Here is a 19149-nt window from a genome sequence, read left to right as displayed (position 1 = left end):
CACCGACGTCAACTCCAACTCTATATATTTACATTCGGGGAGAAAAAAATCAGAGAGAAGCATTCATCGCGTTTTACGATACGGGGCCGCCGCCAAACCCTAATATCTCTCGGGAGGGCTGATCTGGAGTCTGTTCAGGGCTCCCGGGAGGGGAATCCGTCGCCATCATCATCATCATCAACAACCTTTCTCCATCACCAATTTCATGATGCTCACCGTCGTGCGTGAGTAATTCCATCGTAGGCTTGCTGGATGGTGATGTGTTGTATGAGATTTATCATCTAATCGAGTTAGTTTTGTTAGGGTTTGATCCCTAGTATCCATTATGCTCTGAGATTGATGTTGTTATGACTTTGCTATGCTTAATGCTTGTCACTAGGGACCGGGTGCCATGATTTCAGATCTGAACCTGTTATGTTTTCATGAATATATGTGAGTTATTGATCCTATTTTGCAAGTCAATAGTCACCTACTATGTGTTATGATCTGGTAACCCCGAAGTGACAATAATCGGAACCACTCCCGGTGATGACTATAGTTTGAGGAGTTCATGTATTCACCAAGTGTTAATGCTTTGTTCTGGTACTCTATTAAAAGGAGGCCTTAATATCCCTTAGTTTCCAATAGGACCCCACTGCCATGGGAGGGTAGTTCAAAAGATGGCATGCAAGTTCTTTTCCATAAGCACGTATGACTATATTCGGAATACATGCCTACATTACATTGGTGAACTGGAGCAGTTCTGTGTCACCCTATGTTATAACTGTTGCATGAGGAATCACAACCAACATAATTATCCACCACTGATCCATTGCGTACGAGCTTTTCCCATATTGATCTTTGCTTAGTTACTTTTCCGTTGCCACTGTTACGATTGCTACAAAAACTACTACTGTTACTTTTGCCACCGTTACCGTTACTTCCATATTACTTTGCTACTAAATACTTTGCTGCAAATATTAAGTCTTTCAGGTGCTGTTGAATTGACAACTCAACTGTTAATACTTGAGAATATTCTTTGGCTCTGGCTCGCCTTGTCGAATCAATAAATTTGGGTTGAATACTCTACCCTCAAAAACTGTTGTGATCCCCTATACTTGTGGGTTATCAACACACATTCTGAATCAATAGGATCAGAAAGTCAACCACAACGGATTTCAATGGACATTGCTAGACATAGGGAATTAACCATAATGCAAGCAGGTAGTGAAGAACAAGAGCAATAAGCTACTGAGGATTTTGGGAGATCGAATAGTATTTCGAAGAATTTTGGGAAACACAAGAACAACTAGGGATGGTCGAATCCTTGATAAGTGTGAGGAATTACTCATAGGTGTATTCATGTGGAAAAGAGCTGCAAGGCAGTAGCTCAAACGATTCTTAAGAAGTCGAAGAATAATTCGATGTATCTTGTAATAACAAGAGCACCTGGGAATGACTGTATGAACGGCAAGTGTATGTAGTTATGCATAGGGGTTTATCGATGGAAGGGGGTTGCAAAAGCGATGGGCACAAGGGTCTCAGAAAGACATCGAAAAGTATCTTCGGAATCTTCTGGTGAAGCAGGCGATCATCTGGATTGAGTGGCTCTCCAGGAGGAAGCAGTTACGAGAACCTAGAGTTGGATTTAGTAAAATCTTTAACCCGAATAGAAGAGAGTTCAGAATCCCAGAGTAAAGATGAGGAATAAAAGATACAATACCACCCAATGGTGACGTGGGCCCGTAAGCCACACAACCATATTAGTAAAAACTTTTCAATGACTAGACTCAACTTCGGCCAAGGAGTTGGAAGGAGGCTACCTATAGGCAGTCGGCTCTGATACCAACTTGTAACGCCCTCGATTCAATCGTACATTAATCATACATGCAAATGTGTACGATCAATACCAAGGACTCAGGGGAAGATATCACAACACCACTCTAGACACAACTAAAAATAATACAAGCTTTATATTACAAGCTAGGGGGCTCGAGGGCTCGAATACATAAGCTCGAATACACAAGAGTCAGCGGAAGCAACAATATCTGAGAATAGACATAAGTTGAACAAGTTTGCCTTAAGAAGGCTAGCACAAAAGCAGCAACGGTCGAAAAGGCAAGGCCTCCTGCCTGGGAGCCTCCTAACTACTCCAGGTCGTCAGCGGCCGTCACATAGTAGTAGGCACCCTCGGGGTAGTAGTAGTCGTCAATGGTGTCGTTTGGCTCCTAGAATCTGTCATCTCATCGCAACAATCGGGTATGGGGAAAAGGAGGTGGCAAAGCAACCGTGAGTACTCATCCAAGGTACTCGCAAGACTTACATCAGATCTAAACGAAGTATGCATCTGTATCAAAGGAATGGGCTATATCCGTGGACTAAACTGCAAAAAGCCAGAAGAGAAGGGGAAAGCCTAGCCTATCGAAGAATAGCATCTTCAAGCAGCTCCAAGCATCTTGCAGTATCAGAAGAGATAAGAGTGGCATATTATAATATTAGTAAGTATGTTGTAACATCGCCTAGAGATCACTTCCTCGACTTCCTATGAGAAAACAATCCTGGAACCATCACTTCCATTACATGCCTCGGCATAAAGTTCTAGTTGTATCGATCGGGATACAACTCCGAGTGTCCGTTACCGTAGGACATGCTACCGATAGATGTTTTCTTCCCTGTAGGGGTGCACCAACTTACCCACCATGCTCGATTAACTCCGTCCGGACACACTTTACTGGGTTATGCCCGACCTCGGCCAAACGATACGCCGCAACCCGACCTATGCCCCCAGGGGTCTTGGGCCATCGCCCCGGGAACTCCTGCACGTTGTGTGGGCGGCCGGTGAGCAGACCTAGCCTCCCTTATACAAGGCGAGGTGTTCCAGTCCAACCCAGCGCGCGCCGCTCAGTCGCATGACGTCTATTAAGCTTCGGCTGATGCATACGACGCAGAACGCCCATACTATGCCCATGTGATGGTTAGTGCTATCAGGCTAGAGGCCCCTCGGATCAAATATCCAAATCGTATTGGATTAGGAACGCGCGGTAACAAGCAGAGACCCACGATCGATGTGACCCCATCGCCCCATCTCGAGGACTTGCGGCAAGGGCTAAGAATGCCCGACCACCCCTCATAATTATCTCGTGGACACCTTCCAGGTCAACCTGACTCCACATCACTCGCAATTAAGCTCGCGCGGGTACCTCCCGGGGCCGACCCGTCTTTAGTAACATGGTTCAGTGTAAAGTCATAGTAACCATAGTAACTGTGTGTCTAACACCAAGGTGAACCCTGAGGAATCACCCTTAATGGAATTCCACCTGATGTTATCGTCAAGGTGAACGAAGGAGGAATCACCCTCGAGGTCCACTCTTGAGGAGTTACACGACAATGTCATTATCGGGAGTGGAGAAGGAGGAATCACCCTCGATGACCATAACCGATGAACTAACATACAAGGTTAACATCAGAAGTGCTGATGAGGTATCACCCTCGGCACTCGATAGTAACCCAGTAGTGTCGAGCAACTAAGGGGAAAGTGATGTGCGGTGTCGGGGCCTGGTCTTCGATCCCGTTAATCGGGTCTTCTGATAAACCAGCGGGGCAGTCGAGACAAAGTGGGGGGGGGGGGGTCTTTGATGGGTCTCTACCCAGCCTATACTAAACAGTTTAGGATAAGAAGGTAGGTAACAATAGCAAGTTACAATAAACAGGCTATGCAGCAGAAATAGGATAACAGTAATAGCAGCAGATTCTAATGCAAGCATAAGAGAGAAGGGAATGAGCCCACACACGTCTCGTGTGGTGTCCCACGCACGCCGTGGATCCAAGACCCACCTATGGACGTCCTTATGGTCCGGGAGGGCTAGAGCAACTCCAATGCGCCGACCGAAACGGTGCGTGTTTTATCCGCTTTTTGCCCGTTTGGGTCGGACGAGCGCGCCCGCTTTTTTGTTTGGGTCGACCGGTGTGCCCAATGGGTGGCGGACCCAAATGTGCGCCTACTGGACTGGGATATATAGCCATTCCCGCTCCGCAGCGGTGCGCCACGTCAAGCCGGCGGCAGAGGAGGAGCACGGGAAGAGTTATCGTCGGCGCTGAACTTCCCCTTCCCCGTTCTGCTGAAGAAGCCCATGGCTGGCTAGGGTTTCTGATGTGGCCAGATGTGGACGGGGATGGAAGTGGATGAGCCCCCCCTCCCCCCGCCGTACGCCTGTATTAAAAAGGACAATCGCGCGATGCTTCATCCACTGCTAGGCAGGCCCGAGGTAGGAGGTCACGTTCAATATGATCGCGGCCGACAGGTAGGGCCGAGGCGGACACCGAGTGGGCGCGCGCCGTGTCTGTTTCGTGTTCGCATGGACGTAAACCAGGCTCAAATTTGGGCATGTAATGCGTCCAAACGGACACTGAGCAGACACGGGTTGGGTTTGGATCCAGACGTTGGGCCGGCACTTTTGCCCATTTGCTCCAGCCAGGCACAACCTCGGCGTTCACACGAGCCAGCGACGCGCGACTGCTTGGCTCGGCGTGTTGCATGGCTGATCTTGCCATGTGTGGACCAAGAGCATAATTGGTTTGCTGCCAAAAATTGGCATGCCAATGTTTGGCATTGTGCCAAATATTGACAACTATTTGAATGACTATGAGGTATTTTGCCTATCTCACAGAAAGTTGCCAATAGTTGGCAAGTCTTGGCAATGCCAACATTTGGCAAGTCAAATATCGGTAGGAAACTAATTATGCTCCAAAACACGCATGCCCGTTATTACGAGGGCCAGCCGGCCAGCGCTCGCGTTCCGCTGCCGCCGGGCTGCCTTGCTTGTGGCAGCTAGCCCGAGCAACAGAGCCGGTCCGTTAATCTGCCCGGTGAGGTGATGGCCCGAATGGTACTTGGCTTGGGGGTGCTCTAAGGGAGTTTCAGTCTTTTCTTAAGTTGGTTTCTTTTTGCTAGTATACAAGAACATATACAATGATTGATAAGATAGTTTTATTTTAAGTTTTGCATGTAATGTAGAGATGACAAAAAAAAGTCTACAATTGGTTATCTTTTAGCCTTGTTTTTAATAACTAATAATTTCTAAAAACAAGATGAGATATATTGTGCTAAGAGATCATCTCTTGTCTTCTCTTAAATAAAAGAAGACAAGCCTTTTCTTATGAGTTCTTTCTCCTCTATCTCATCATTTATCCTACGTGGCACTCCTAAGATAGCACCATTGTACATACCTAAATTCGTTTTATGCCACAAGCCGTATGTCGCGCGCATGGGCCTTTGTCTTGTTTCGATTTGCAGCTCCTGCTCTGGAGGCCCGTTCTGCGCTGCTCCCCGTCTTCCGGCGCACCGTTTCTGTTTCTGGCTGGTAAACCATTCGTGCCATTGTTCGTGCTCATGTTCCTTCTTTTCTTTTGCCATTTTATACCGTCAAGGAATATATCCGCTCGGTCCTAGGGCCTATGTCCCACTCGAGCCACCCGGAATACTCCCACGCTCTCTTTCGTTGCATTCCTCTTCGGTTTCGCCGAGGAAAGAGCCGGGAGGAGGTCACGCCGGTGGTGGCGTGGTCTTTGGGAGTGACCATGGCAGTGATGCTTTTGGTCGTGTCGCGCGTTGGTCGCCACCGCCGCCGGAGTCCGGGGAGGGTTTATAACTTTATACCCCCTCTGCTCGGAATTACTTGTCGCAGAAACGAATGTATCTAAAATACATTTAGATATATTCATTTTTGCGACAAATAATTTCGAACGGAGGGAATAGAAGTGTGAAGCGTGACTGTGACGGTTTTTGGACGATCAAGCGCCTCGCCGATCGACTCAAAACAGGTAACGGCCCGACATCTGCCCCGCAGGCGCGAGGGTTTACGGGTGAGGCTGTGGGGTGAGAGGGCGACACGCATCCGTGATGACGTGTCCGTCTAGAGGGAGGTGACGAGTCTCCTGCCGGTTCACTTCAATTGTAGTCGCATGTCCCTTCGGCTTCTACAATACTACTACTTCTATCTCAAGTCTCAACCAACCTTTCACACACTCCTCCTCCCAGTCCTGACTCTCCTTCTCCGGTGCCAGTAGAGGGCGCAGGAGGCCAGCGGTGTTCTGCATTGGTGGTCACGGATCGGAGGAGCAGGAAATTCCGACATCGATCCATCCGCGCCGCCGTCGGAAAGGTGAGGAGGATCGATGGCGTACGCTCATCTATCTTTTTTTCTTCATTTAATTTTACTTGGTTTCAAATCTTCCGCCAGAACCCTAACTAGAGTCTATACGTTCGTTTCCTCTATCGATCCCTCGACTTTGACTAGCATGGCGTCGTTGCTTTGGCGGTTTGGTTTCAGTTCTGTGCTTATTTTGTTTGTGAAATTGGTTCTTCTCCCCGAGTTCCCAATTAAACCACATTGTCGAGCGTTCATCTCGAGAAGGTTGCTGCCGCCGCCCAATTTTGATTCGAGTTTGGCGCAACGAAAAGGGAGGGCGAAGCGAAATTAAACCCGTCCACAGTCCATTTCAAAAATTCATTCTGTGGATCTTTTTTTCTATAAGAAAATAGTTTTTCTTAGAAAAAACATAGATCTGCGAACTTTTTTAGGGACAACTGAACAGTGTTTTTCTTAGAAATAACATAGATCTGCAAACTTGGTAGGTACGTGCACCGTGTTTTCTTAGAGAACATCTGCACGTTATTGATTAAGCAACAATGGCAGAAAGAATTCCCCAGATACTGTACGGTTTGCATCATGTTGACATTTTCTGCTAACACAAAATGACACATTTGGGCGCATGTTCGAGAAATAAAAGTTTGAGATAAAAAAAAGCACACAGGTACAGACTTGCACACTGTCCAACTAGAGAATCAGATCATTGGGGTCAGTTTCCTTGTTTAAAGTATAATCTTTCAGGAATGAGCAATAAAAAACACCGGATTAATGAATAGTCTATATGCATTCCATTTGGTTCATTGGCACACAACAGTTGTGCTTGAATAATTGCTGGAATGTCTGATTCTCTTTTCATGTGAAAAAAGTTTCAGTAGTTAAAGCAGCAAACATTTTGGCACAAAATTTGTTGTTTGTGGAACTTCGATGCAAGTACCATTCGGGTGATCACCCACATATTTTTTTTCTGAAAGTTTCAGAATTTGTTTTTTCAAAAAAATTGGTTCTGGACTTAGTTGTGCCTGGAAGCCAAAAATCCTCAATCAACCTAATATAGTATACTGGTAAAGGGCAATGATCTTCTATCTTCACTAGCATTTCTCACCAAACAGAAAACCAGATAAAGTAATGAGTTTTATTTAGCTCTGGAAATTGGCAGGCGCAAAGTTTGTATCTACATTCCAACAAGTGAGATTGGGTGTTGGGTAACCAACAAATAGAATCAAAGCCTTTATTGTATTTTCTCAATTAATTTTGGCCCATGAATACATTTTTTGGTGGTCGACTTTGGTCCTTTCTTCAATGAACAAATAACAGCTTTCATGCTTATATAAAAAAATATTGTACATAAGTGTTACCTGGCTACCATTTTAATAATCAGTGACAACTCAGATTATTTATTTGTCAGGATGTCCAGCATTATTGTTCCTGTGTACATCAATGCGCCCGAGCTATCTACAATTCTTGAGAACAATGCAGGACTTGAGTATCTTACAAAGTTTCTGCCAGAAGGCTGCTTAGTGCTAATGCTCATGGGTACCCTATACCACCACCGGCGCTTGAATACATGAAGCAATATCACAAGGCATATTTCACAGATGAGGCACAAGAGCAGTTGAAGGCGGCTGATCCGTATGTACCGAGCAGTGCACCAGCACACGAAGGCGATGATCAAAGCCATACTTCTGATGACAATGGTGCAGAAAGAAAGAAACGTAAAGACTCGACAGAGAGTCCTACTCACCAAAATCAAGTGTGTACTTCTGGTGTTTCGAGTGTACTCCAGCAAACGATTTCTAAAAGGCCCAAGTTCTGTCTGGAAGAAATTCATAGGACAGGTCACCCTGAAGTGGACGTGAAAGGGAAATCCGTTCCGTCTGCTACTCATCCAGGATTTCTAACTGAAGATGAACTTAAGCTGGCAGGAGTTTCAGCTACCCCTGAGGAGTACCAAGAATTTCTCAAGACAATGGAGATGATGTACGAAACATATGAGAATCCATGTTATGACGCTGAAGGCCTAGCTCTCGGTTCATTGAAGAGATCAGAGTATTTCCTAATGCCAGATACCATACAGTATGAACCATGTACAGTTGATAGCATTTGCCGAGGGCCTGCATTTTGGAAACCTGATCAAAAGCTAGTCTCTCAGGTGTACGCCCTGGCCAAAGCGCAGGCGCTGCAGCTTGGCATTGCAGGGGACAGGCAAATCAAGTGGGCGGTTCTACGAGCTCAGGCATTTTCTGCTGGCTGGTACCATGGACAGAAATATTCAAGGCTTTGTTCGCCTCCGGAGAACTCAGCTGAGATTTATGCCAACGACCTGGGAGCCATTGAGAAATACCTTTCTGATGCTTGGAAGCTTGTCTGCTTCCTGCCATTTCTCCACGAGTTGGCGTTCCGAACGATTGGTAGCACATGGTCATGGAATTCCGACAATGCAACTAAATATGAAGGCAGAGCAAGGAAGTTTGCTGATTCTTCATCAGTTGCTCCTGCTCTATCTTACCTGACAGGTAAAGACCTTTATGGTCCTGCTCTGCAATGGATTGGTGTGGAGATGCCTATGAAGGTCCTTCAGAGAAAAGTTGGTCGTGATGCGATACCTGAAGTTTTCGCTCTCCAATGCAAAGCAGCTCCTGCTGGTAAAGCCCTGATCACTACCACTCATGCTGTTGTAAAGGAGCTGAAGACTTTGGACTGCTGGAAATCCATACAGGATATGCGTAAATTGAATGATACAATAGTTAGTGCAATGGCAGGGAAGATTCAAGCAAACCCTTGGAAGTATCACGCAATGCCAAAGCCTTATAACCTGAAGCCTTTAAGTGAAGAAGAACAACTTGAGGTCGCTGCTGCTATGACCTGTGCTGAAGATTTTGCACCGATAACCTTTGCGTTTACTCAGTCTGTGATGGGACATCATCAACTTCTAGGGTACATGGCACTAAAGAAGTATGCTAGCGGTGCTCTCTATGAGCGCTTCAAAAAGTTCTTTGCTTTTATGAGGAAAAAGTTAGCTAAGGATATCGGCGCAAAGGTAGTTGCTGAGGCATCTGGTATTCCCCAAAGATGAACACCTGCTAGGAGGAGCCTGCTTCCTGACACTTTGTCATCTACTTGATCTTGACAGATCTTTTGATGAACGGGAGCTCTTCGATGCCTGTTGTTAGCTTATGCTTTGTCAAACAGCTTGTGTCATTGGTTGGTTATTTTGCTGAACTATATTGCCTACTGTGACAGGTTTCAGATGTTTGCCGCCTTGTGGCGTTTAAGATATTCCGGACATGTTGTTCTTATTTTGAGTTAGCGTGGTATTATTATCATGATCTTGCTGTTGTGCTGTTTACTTCAGTTATTCCTTTTTTGGCACTACTTCAGTTATTCATTTGTCATACTTGTCTAATGAGGGAGGCTCATATGAAAGAGAGCAAGTGATGTGCCGGATGGTGAACAGTGCTGCTGCGCGACAAGGAAGTAACTGTTGTGCTGTATTGGGATTGATTGGTTTTTCTTGAAGCTGAAAAAGACAGGAGGAAGACTTTTAGTGGGAGCGCTATCTCTGCTCCATGCATAAGGTAATGTACATGTAGTCACGGTAATCTGACCCATGGGAAACAATGAATTTGTAATTTTTGAAAAAAGAACTAAAAACACTGAAGTAAAATAAATCTTAATTGCAACTACGTACTCTGAAACACGGCTGCAAATGAAGTGGAAAAAAAAGGTGACGCCACTACTCACATGAGTGTTTTTTTCCCTCACAATATCTGAGATATTAAAAAAAGTTCCTTAGATTTACCATTTTATAGACATTTTGTTCCGTTTGCCCCTTCCAAATTTGACTCGAATGGGATGTCTCTTTCTAGAGTAACCAGTTTCATAGGTGTTTATGTTGCATATGTTTTCTTGTTTTTTGTTGATATTAAGTTGGCTGTACGAAGAATCGCCATTTCTTATTTTTGTGAATTAAATAATAAATATATTAACATTGCATGGCTGAATCTATAGCCTTTTATGATGACAAGGGTTCCTCTCCTTTGGCATTTTACTTCTTGAGGGATTTAGAGCATGCTTGGATACGTTTTAGTCCCATGACTAAAAGTAGTGGGACTAAAACTTGCTAGTCTCACCCATGCTTGAATCCAAGTACTAAAGAGACTAAAATCTAGTTATTGAGCATTTATTATCCTCCAAACCCTCCAATCCAGAACTAAGGAGAGGAATTAAATGAGGAGAGAGAGAGCTAATACATATTTTAGTAGGTTTTCCATGACTAAAAGATTTTAGCCTCAAGACTAGTCCTAGCCTCTCTTTAGTCAGGGGTGCTTGGAACTTTAGCCTCTAAAAGAGACTATTTTTAGTCAGACTAAAAATAGTCCCTTGTATCCAAGCACCCTCTTACTCCATCCAATCCTTCATGCAAAACCGGGTGCATCTCACTTGGGCAGTCCTTACTGAAATCATCTGTGCAGCCCTATCGGTCAAGTTTTTCCTTGTTTAGTCACTCATGATAAGATCCTGATTAGGGATAGCTTCATTAAGGGTCAGTGCCTAGATGATCTTTCTTGCCTTCTCTATGCTGAAAATGCATGTGTTTTCCTATCAGACTATGTGGCTTTGATTTGGGCTACGATCTGTCAATTTCTGTATGTTTATCTGGGAGATCACTTTGAACCGATTGCAAGTTGGTGGATTGATAGTTTCAAAGGCATAATGAAGTACTCCCTGAAGTGGTGCTACCTAGTGCACCTTCAATTTACTCTTCTTGGCTTGAACCTGGACCCTGAAAGAGCAGATACCCCTTCAATCCTTTGCCCTTGCTAAAATAATCCGCATCGACCGTCTACCTAACATTGGTGGTTCAGTACAAAGTTAAACGTGTTAATGAATAGTTGCAATGCTTGGCGAGGCGCATTAGCATAGGAATGAGTGGTTAATTATAAAATGACTCTGGCTTTCGTTGGTCTCAATCAACGGTGGGAGCAGCATTGACAGTGGAAGCTTATAAAATGACGAGGGTTCTAAAAGAAGTCATTCAGGCGCATTATCGTTGGTTGTACTGAACTAGTGGGATGCTTGTGCATCGTTGCAAAGTGCAAACACATGTATCCGTTTGCAAAAGAAGAAAATTGCATGACTCCCATAGCTTTTGTTTCAGACTTTCAAATGGTTTCTCTTGAAAATGTTTTACACGCAGGTTCGCGTTCCAAAACGCGTGAACTAGTAGTCTAGTAAGTACGTATGCCTTTTGCTTCTCTTTTTGAAGCCACCCGGTGCCAAAAATTCGCTCTCGCTTAAAGTGGTCCTGTTTTACTAGTACTAGCTTGAAAAGGTTCCCCGGCCGGTTGAATGCCATGGAAAGCAGCCTATTAGAGCTGAAGATGTCTATAAATCAAGGGAGGCGCATGTTTCTCAAGCAGTATGTCTACGAGTGAATCGAGATCTCCGATAGGGATAGAAAAATTCTTGAGCAAGGAGAAGCTCAAGTAGCAGAGAGCCAAATCAGGTACGTACTTCAGCATACGACAGATCAATATTTGTAGTACCTACCAACATCTGTTTATCTTCTGCTGAACTTTCACTGATTACACTCGATGTAAGTAAAGTTGTTTAGCTTTTTTTTTTTAAAAGGAGGACGACCTCCGGCCTCTGCATCTGGACTATGTATACAATCATTTTATTAATTATTGACACAAGACTTTACAGAGTCATACAACAATAAGCCTAAAGCCACCAACTAAGCAACAACTGTTGCTATCCCTATCCAGTTGATGTAGGGGCGTTGAAAGTCTAGGCCTAATACCAAACAGACCTCGCAGTCAAACCTAACATCTAAGACTTGAGGTCCCAACCAGGACGCCTGCCGGGTATGGGCACCCACCAGTCCGGCGTGTTTCTCAACCAAGACGCCAACCGGGTATGAGGCCGCCGCAGCCACCTACCATCAATCCATCTTCAGAGTTGTACTGCTGCATCAACCTTGCCCGGTCTAGCTGTCGCCAACGCCACCACGACGCCAGGCAGCGTCACCCTCCTGCGCGAGTCCATCTCCGCTCATCAGTCGCCGAGTCTTCACTGCGCCACGCCGCCGAGATCCGCCGTCATCAATGGACCAGATGAATCACCGCTCCTCCTCATGTCGTGCATTCTACACAAGGGTGATTAGAACTATACATCCGTCCCAGCTGCTTCGCAGAACATATATGGATCTTAGCTAACATTAAGAATATATTGACCATCCAAACTTACCTTTCTTAACTTCTATCTTAGTACTAGTTCTCTTCGTTCTAATAAATTTTCTCCTTTTGATCTGCACATAATGGTGGAAGCAGGCAAGGCAAGCGATGATGGTTACTGCGGTGAGCCGGTTGCTGGTCATGCTGCTCACCTTTGGCTGCGCACACGTTACCACCTGCAGCTCCTTGCATGGAAGCGAGACAGACATGCTGTCACTGCTTGAGTTCAAGAACTCAATCACTCTTTTTTTTTAACCGGGCGCGCCCTTTCCATTTAAGATAAACAGAAATACAACAGTCTCCGATACATTCAGGTAGCAAGGAAAGAGAAGCAGCGAGTTCAACGCACTGCCAAGAAACCCACTGTACTCGCTCGCCATCGAAACGAGCACCATGGGGCGAAAACCTGACAACACCTACTTAGTTTGGGTCTAGCTATTACAGACCAGGGGAGAAAAGGCACAAACACGAGGTGCCAGAGGAACAATATTTTTAGCATGAAAACTTCAAAAGTTTTCCAGCCGCGGAGCCTGAGACTTAGACCTTAACACAACGCCTCCTATCACAACCAGGGGCAGAATGTAGAGCAGAGCAGCAGCATCATCATCATCCAGAGAACACCTCACCCTTGTCTCCCGTGGGACGCCTAGCCCCTTCACACATCGCCATCAACTTGGTTGTGCTTGCTCTAATCATCTCAGCTCCGAGTCGCAACCTTGACGCTTCTTCCACCGGCTGAAGACCTGCCCAATACAAGAGAAACAAACAAGCCGAATACACAATCTCAAAAGGAGATTTGATCAAATGCTTTTCAAAAGTAGCCTTATTTCGCGCAAGCTAAATAGCCCAAGTTACTGCCGCCAAACCAATAGCATAAAATCTGGTTTCATTGGGTAGGAACATGTTACACCACACATAGAATTGCCAGATGTTATTTGGACATAAGTCAGTCCCTAGCACAACTCCAACTGCCCTCCAGGCAACACGCGCCACAGGACACGTAAAGAACAAGTGGGACGCAGTTTCAATATGGTTACAGAAGGAACACACAGGGTTCCCCAGCCAATTCCTCCTCCTCATCCCCGCTCTAGTGAGCACCGCATCTTGGGCCATCTGCCACAAGAAGATCTGTATCTTAAGAGGTAGTTTCACCCCCCAGATCCATCTATAGTTGCTTCCATGGAGAGGTTTTTCCAGCCAATTATACATAGATTTAGTGGAGTACTTAGCATTCTTGCTCAGACCCCAAAGCACAACATCTTCCTCGGCTGTAGTATTAAGCCCCAAGATTTACTGCCGCACCTTATACCACTGTTCTCTAAGATCAGGGCATAGACGCCTTCTAAAAAATGTCGAAGCCTCTACCTTGTTAAAGTTTTGGACCGTACAGTCCTGATTTGTATAGATTTCAAACAGCCGAGGGAACCTCGAATTGAGTGGGGGCATCCCATCAATTGAGTCTTTCCAAACCTTGCTCAGGTTGCCGCATCCCAGCTTAATTTTCCTCCCCATCATGTACAACTCCCCGACTTTTAGAAGAGATTTCCAGCATGGGGAGTCAGATTGTCTAGGTTGCACATTTGCTACCGACTTGTTTTGTAAATATCTGGCTCTCACCAAGTTTTGCCAAACCCCAGTTTGAGTTTCTAATTTCCACCACCATTTCACCATTAGGCTGATGTTTTGTTTCCTGAGGTCTTTGACACCCAGACCCCCTTTGCTCTTCGATCTACACACCATCTTCCATTTGACCAGGTAATATCTTATTCTTCTTATTGCACCCGTGCCAAAAGAATTTACGACGGTGCTTGTCCAGCCTTTCTACGAAAGTTTTACTCATAAGCCACATGGACATATGATATAAAGATAGTTGTGATAAAACCGAGGTAAGCAAAGTAAGTCTGCCCCCGCTGGATGCAGCATTGCCAATCCAGGACCCGAAACACTTAAGGTATTTATCTACAATAAATTCCCACACTGAATCTTTAAGGGTTGTGAAGCTCACAGGCATACCAAGATACTTAATTGGAAAGTGACCGATCTCACAGTTAAAGATCTCGGCATATTTGTTATCAATGTCAACGTCCCCTCCAACAGTCAGGATCTCACTCTTCTGGAAGTTTACTTTCAGTCTAGACATGAGTTCGAATATGTACAATAGGAGCTTCAGGTTTAATGCCTTTTCCACGTCATGCTCGAGGCAAATGATCGTGTCATCTGCGTGTTGCAGAACTGCCACCCCATTCGGGACAAGATCAGAAGCTAGTCCAGTTAGGAGGCCATTCTGCTGCGCTTTACGGATCATCTTGCTGAGACAATCTACAGCTAGATTAAACAAAAAGGGGGAGTGGGGGTCTCCTTGGTGGACCCCTTTAGCACTTTGGAAATATGGGCCCACTGAGTTATTAAGCTTGATACTAACAGTACCATTGTATAGGATTTGATTCACCCACCCACACCAGGTTTCGTTGAAGCCCCTCATTCTGTGGCAATCCAACAGAAACTCCCAGTTAACCTTGTCGTATGCTTTCTCGAAATCGAGCTTTAGCACCACCCCTATTTTTTTCTTGACATGGGTGTAATTGAGGAGCTCATGTAAAGTCATGATCCCATCTATAATATTCCTCCCTTTAACAAAAGCATTTTGTGACAAGCTTATCAGTTTGTCAGCATATTTTTCTACTCTCCGATCCATAGTCTTAGTTATCAGTTTGTTTGGGCACCTAAGAAGACAAATAGGCCGAAATTGCTGGATGCGATCAGCACCTGACACTTTAGGTAGAAGAGTAATCACCCCATAATTAAGGCGCTGCACGTCAAGCGTACCAGTATGGAAGTGGCTGAATAGCCGCATAATGTCATTTTTGACAATGTCCCAGCAATGTTGATAAAACTCCGCAGGAATGTTATCGGGGCCAGGTGCTCTATTAACATCCATTGCAAACAAGGCCTCTTTCACCTCCTCTTGTGAGAAAGTTCTAGTTAGATCAGCATGTTGGGGATCGTAGCAGAAATTCAAAATTTTCTACGCATCACCAAGATCAATCTATGGAGTAATCTAGCAACGAGGGAAGGAGAGTGCATCTACAGACCCTTGTAGATCGCTAAGCGGAAGCGTTCAAGTGAATGGGGTTGATGGAGTCGTACTCGTCGTGATCCAAATCACCGATGATCCTAGTGCCGAACGGACGGCACCTCCGCGTTCAACACAGGTACAGCCCGGGGACGTCTCCTCCTTCTTGATCCAGCAAGGGGAGAGGAGAAGTTGAGGGAAAACTCCGACAGCACGACGGCATGGTGGTGATGGAGCTCGTGGTTCTTTGGCAGGGCTTCGCCAAGCACTACGGAGGAGGACGAGGTGTTGGAGGAGGGAGAGGGCTACGCCAGGGGAAGGGTGCGGCTGCCCTCTCTCTCCCTCACAATATATAGGGGGAAGGGAGGAGGGGGAGGCACCCTAGGGTTCCCTAGGGGAGGGGCGTCGGCCACAGGGGAAACCCTAGATGGGTTTGGGCGCCCCCACCCCTTAGGAAACTTGCCCCCCAAGCTGGGAGGGGCGGCTGCCCTAGGGGTGGAGCCCCCACCTCTCCTAGTTACGTGAGATGGGGTGGGAGGGGCGCTCAGCCCCTTAGTGGGCTGATGTGCCCTCTCCCCTTGGCCCATAAGGCCCCCCAACGCTTGTCGGGGCCTCCGAAACCCCTTTCGGACACGCTGGTCATCACCTGGTACCCCCGGAACAATTTCGGACTCCAATACCCTTCGTCCAATATACCGATCTTCACCTCCGGACCATTCCGGAGCTCCTCGTCATGTCCGGGATCTCATCCGGGACTCCGAACAACCTTCGGTAACCACATACTATTTCCCATAACAACTCTAGCGTCACCGAACCTTAAGTGTGTAGACCCTACGGGTTCGGGAACCATGCAGACATGACCGAGACAACTCTCCGGCCAATAACCAACAGCGGGATCTGGATACCCATGTTGGCTCCCACATGTTCCACGATGATCTCATCGGATGAACCACGATGTCGAGGATTTAATCAATCCCGTATTCAATTCCCTTTGTCTAGCGGTATTGTACTTGCCCGAGATTCGATCGTCGGTATCCAATACCTTGTTCAATCTCGTTACCGGCAAGTCTCTTTACTCGTTCCGTAACACATCATCCCGTGATCAACTCCTTGGTCACATTGTGCATATGATGATGCCCTACCGAGTGGGCCCAGAGATGCCTCTCCGTCACACGGAGTGACAAATCCCAGTCTCTATTCGTGCCAACCCAACAGACACTTTCGGAGGTACCCGTAGTGTACCTTTATAGCCACCCAGTTACGTTGTGACGTTTGGCACACCCAAAGCATTCCTACGGTATCCGGGAGTTGCACAATCTCATGGTCTAAGGAAATGATACTTGACATTAGAAAAGCTTTAGCATACGAACTACACGATCTTTGTGCTAGGCTTAGGATTGGGTCTTGTCCATCACATGATTCTCCTAATGATGTGATCCCGTTATCAACGACATCCAATGTCCATGGTCAGGAAACCGTAACCATCTATTGATCAACGAGCTAGTCAAGTAGAGGCTTACTAGGGACATGGTGTTGTCTATGTATCCACACATGTATCTGAGTTTCCTATCAATACAATTATAGCATGGATAATAAACGATTATCATGAACAAGGAAATATAATAATAACTAATTTGTTATTGCCTCTAGAGCATATTTCCAACAGTCTCCCACTTGCACTAGAGTCAATAATCTAGTTCACATCGCCATGTGATTAACACTCACAGGTCACATCGCCATGTGACCAACATGCAAAGAGTTTACTAGAGTCGATAATCTAGTTCACATCACTATGTGATTAACACTCAATGAGTTCTGGGTTTGATCATGTTGCTTGTGAGAGAGGTTTTAGTCAACGGGTCTGCAACATTCAGATCCGTATGTACTTCGCAAATCTCTACGCTATATTTGGAGCCATTTCAAATAACTATTCTACTTGGAGCTATTCTAAATTGTTGCTCCATTATACGTACCCGGTATCTCTACTCAGAGCTATCCGGATAGGTGTTAAGCTTGCATCGACGTAACTCTTTATGTCGAACTCTTTATCACCTTCATAATCGAGAAACATATCCTTATTCCTCTAAGGATAATTTTGACCGCTATCTGGTGATCTACTCCTAGATCACCTTTGTACCCTCTTGCCAGGCATGTGGCAAGGCACACATCAGGTGCGGTACTCAGCATGGCATACCGTATAGAGCCTATGACAAAATCATAGGGGACAACCTTCGTCCTCCTCTTTCTCCTGCCGTGGTCGAGCTTTAAGTCTTAACTTCATACCTTATAACTCAGGCAAGAACTCCTTCTTTGGCTGATCCATCTTGAACACCTTCAAGATCATGTCAAGGTATGTGCTCATTTGAAAGTACAATTAAGCATTTTTGATCTATCCTTATAGATCTTGATGCTCAATGTTCAAGTAGCTTAATCAAGGTTTTCCATTGAAAAAACACTTTTCAAATAACCCTATATGCTTTCCAGAAGTTCTTCATCATTTCGGATCAACACTATGTCATCCACATATACTTATCAGAAATGTTGTAGTGCTCCCACTCACTTTATTGTAAATACAAGTTTCTAACAAACTTTGTATAAACCCATAAACTTTGATTACTCTATCAAAGTGTATATTCCGACTCCGAGATGCTAGCTCTAGTCCATGGAAGGATCGCTGGAGCTTGCATACCTTTTAGCATCCTTAGGATCGACAAAACCTTTCTGATTGTATCACATACAACCTTTCCTTACGAAAACTGGTAAGGAAACTTGTTTTGACATCCATCTGCCAGATTTTATAAATGCAGCTTATGCTAACATGATTCCGACGGACTTAAGCATCGCTACGGGTGAGAAAATCTCATCGTACTCAACTGCTTGAACTTGTGAAAAACTCTTCGCCACAAGTCGAGCTTCATAGACGATGACATTACCGTCCACGTCCGTCTTCTTCTTAAAATCCACATGTACCTAACAGCCTTACGACCATCAAGTAGTTCTTCCAAAGTCTACACTTTGTTTTCATACATGGATCCTCTCTTGGATTTCATGGCCTCGAGCCAATTTTCGGAATCCGGGCCCACCATCGCTTCTCCATAGCTCATAGGTTCATCGTTGTCCAACAACGTGACCTTTAAGACAAGGTTACCACTTAGAAGTTGTACACACCCTTGTCAACCCATGAGGTTCGATAGTAACTTGATCTAAAGCTCCATGATCATCATCATTAGCTTTCTCTTCAACTGAGGCAGGTGCCACAGAAACATTTTCCTTGTGCTGCGCTACTCTCTGGTTGAAGTAAAGGTTCAACAACCTTATCAAGTTCTATCTTCCTCCCACTCAATTCTTTCGAGAGAAACTTTTCCTCGAGAAAGGACCCGATTCGAGAAACAATCCCTATTGCTTTCGGATCTGAGACAGGAGGTATACCCAACTGTTTTGGGTGTCCTATGAAGATGTATTTATCCGCTTTGGGTTTGAGCTTATCAGCCTGGAACTTCTTCACATAAGCGTCGTAGCCCCAAACTTTTAAGAAATGACAACTTAGGTTTCTCTAATCCATAGTTCATACGGTGTCATCTCATCGGAATTACGTGGTGCCCTATTTAAAGTGAATGTGGTTGTCTCTAATGCCTAACCCATAAACTATCGTGGTAATTCGATAAGAGACATCATGGTATGCATCATATCCAATAGGGTGTAGTTATGATGT

The sequence above is a fragment of the Triticum dicoccoides genome, chromosome 4A (assembly GCF_002162155.2).
Source record: "Triticum dicoccoides isolate Atlit2015 ecotype Zavitan chromosome 4A, WEW_v2.0, whole genome shotgun sequence".
NCBI lineage: Eukaryota > Viridiplantae > Streptophyta > Magnoliopsida > Poales > Poaceae > Triticum > Triticum dicoccoides.
Note: the sequence above shows the minus strand (reverse complement) of the source record.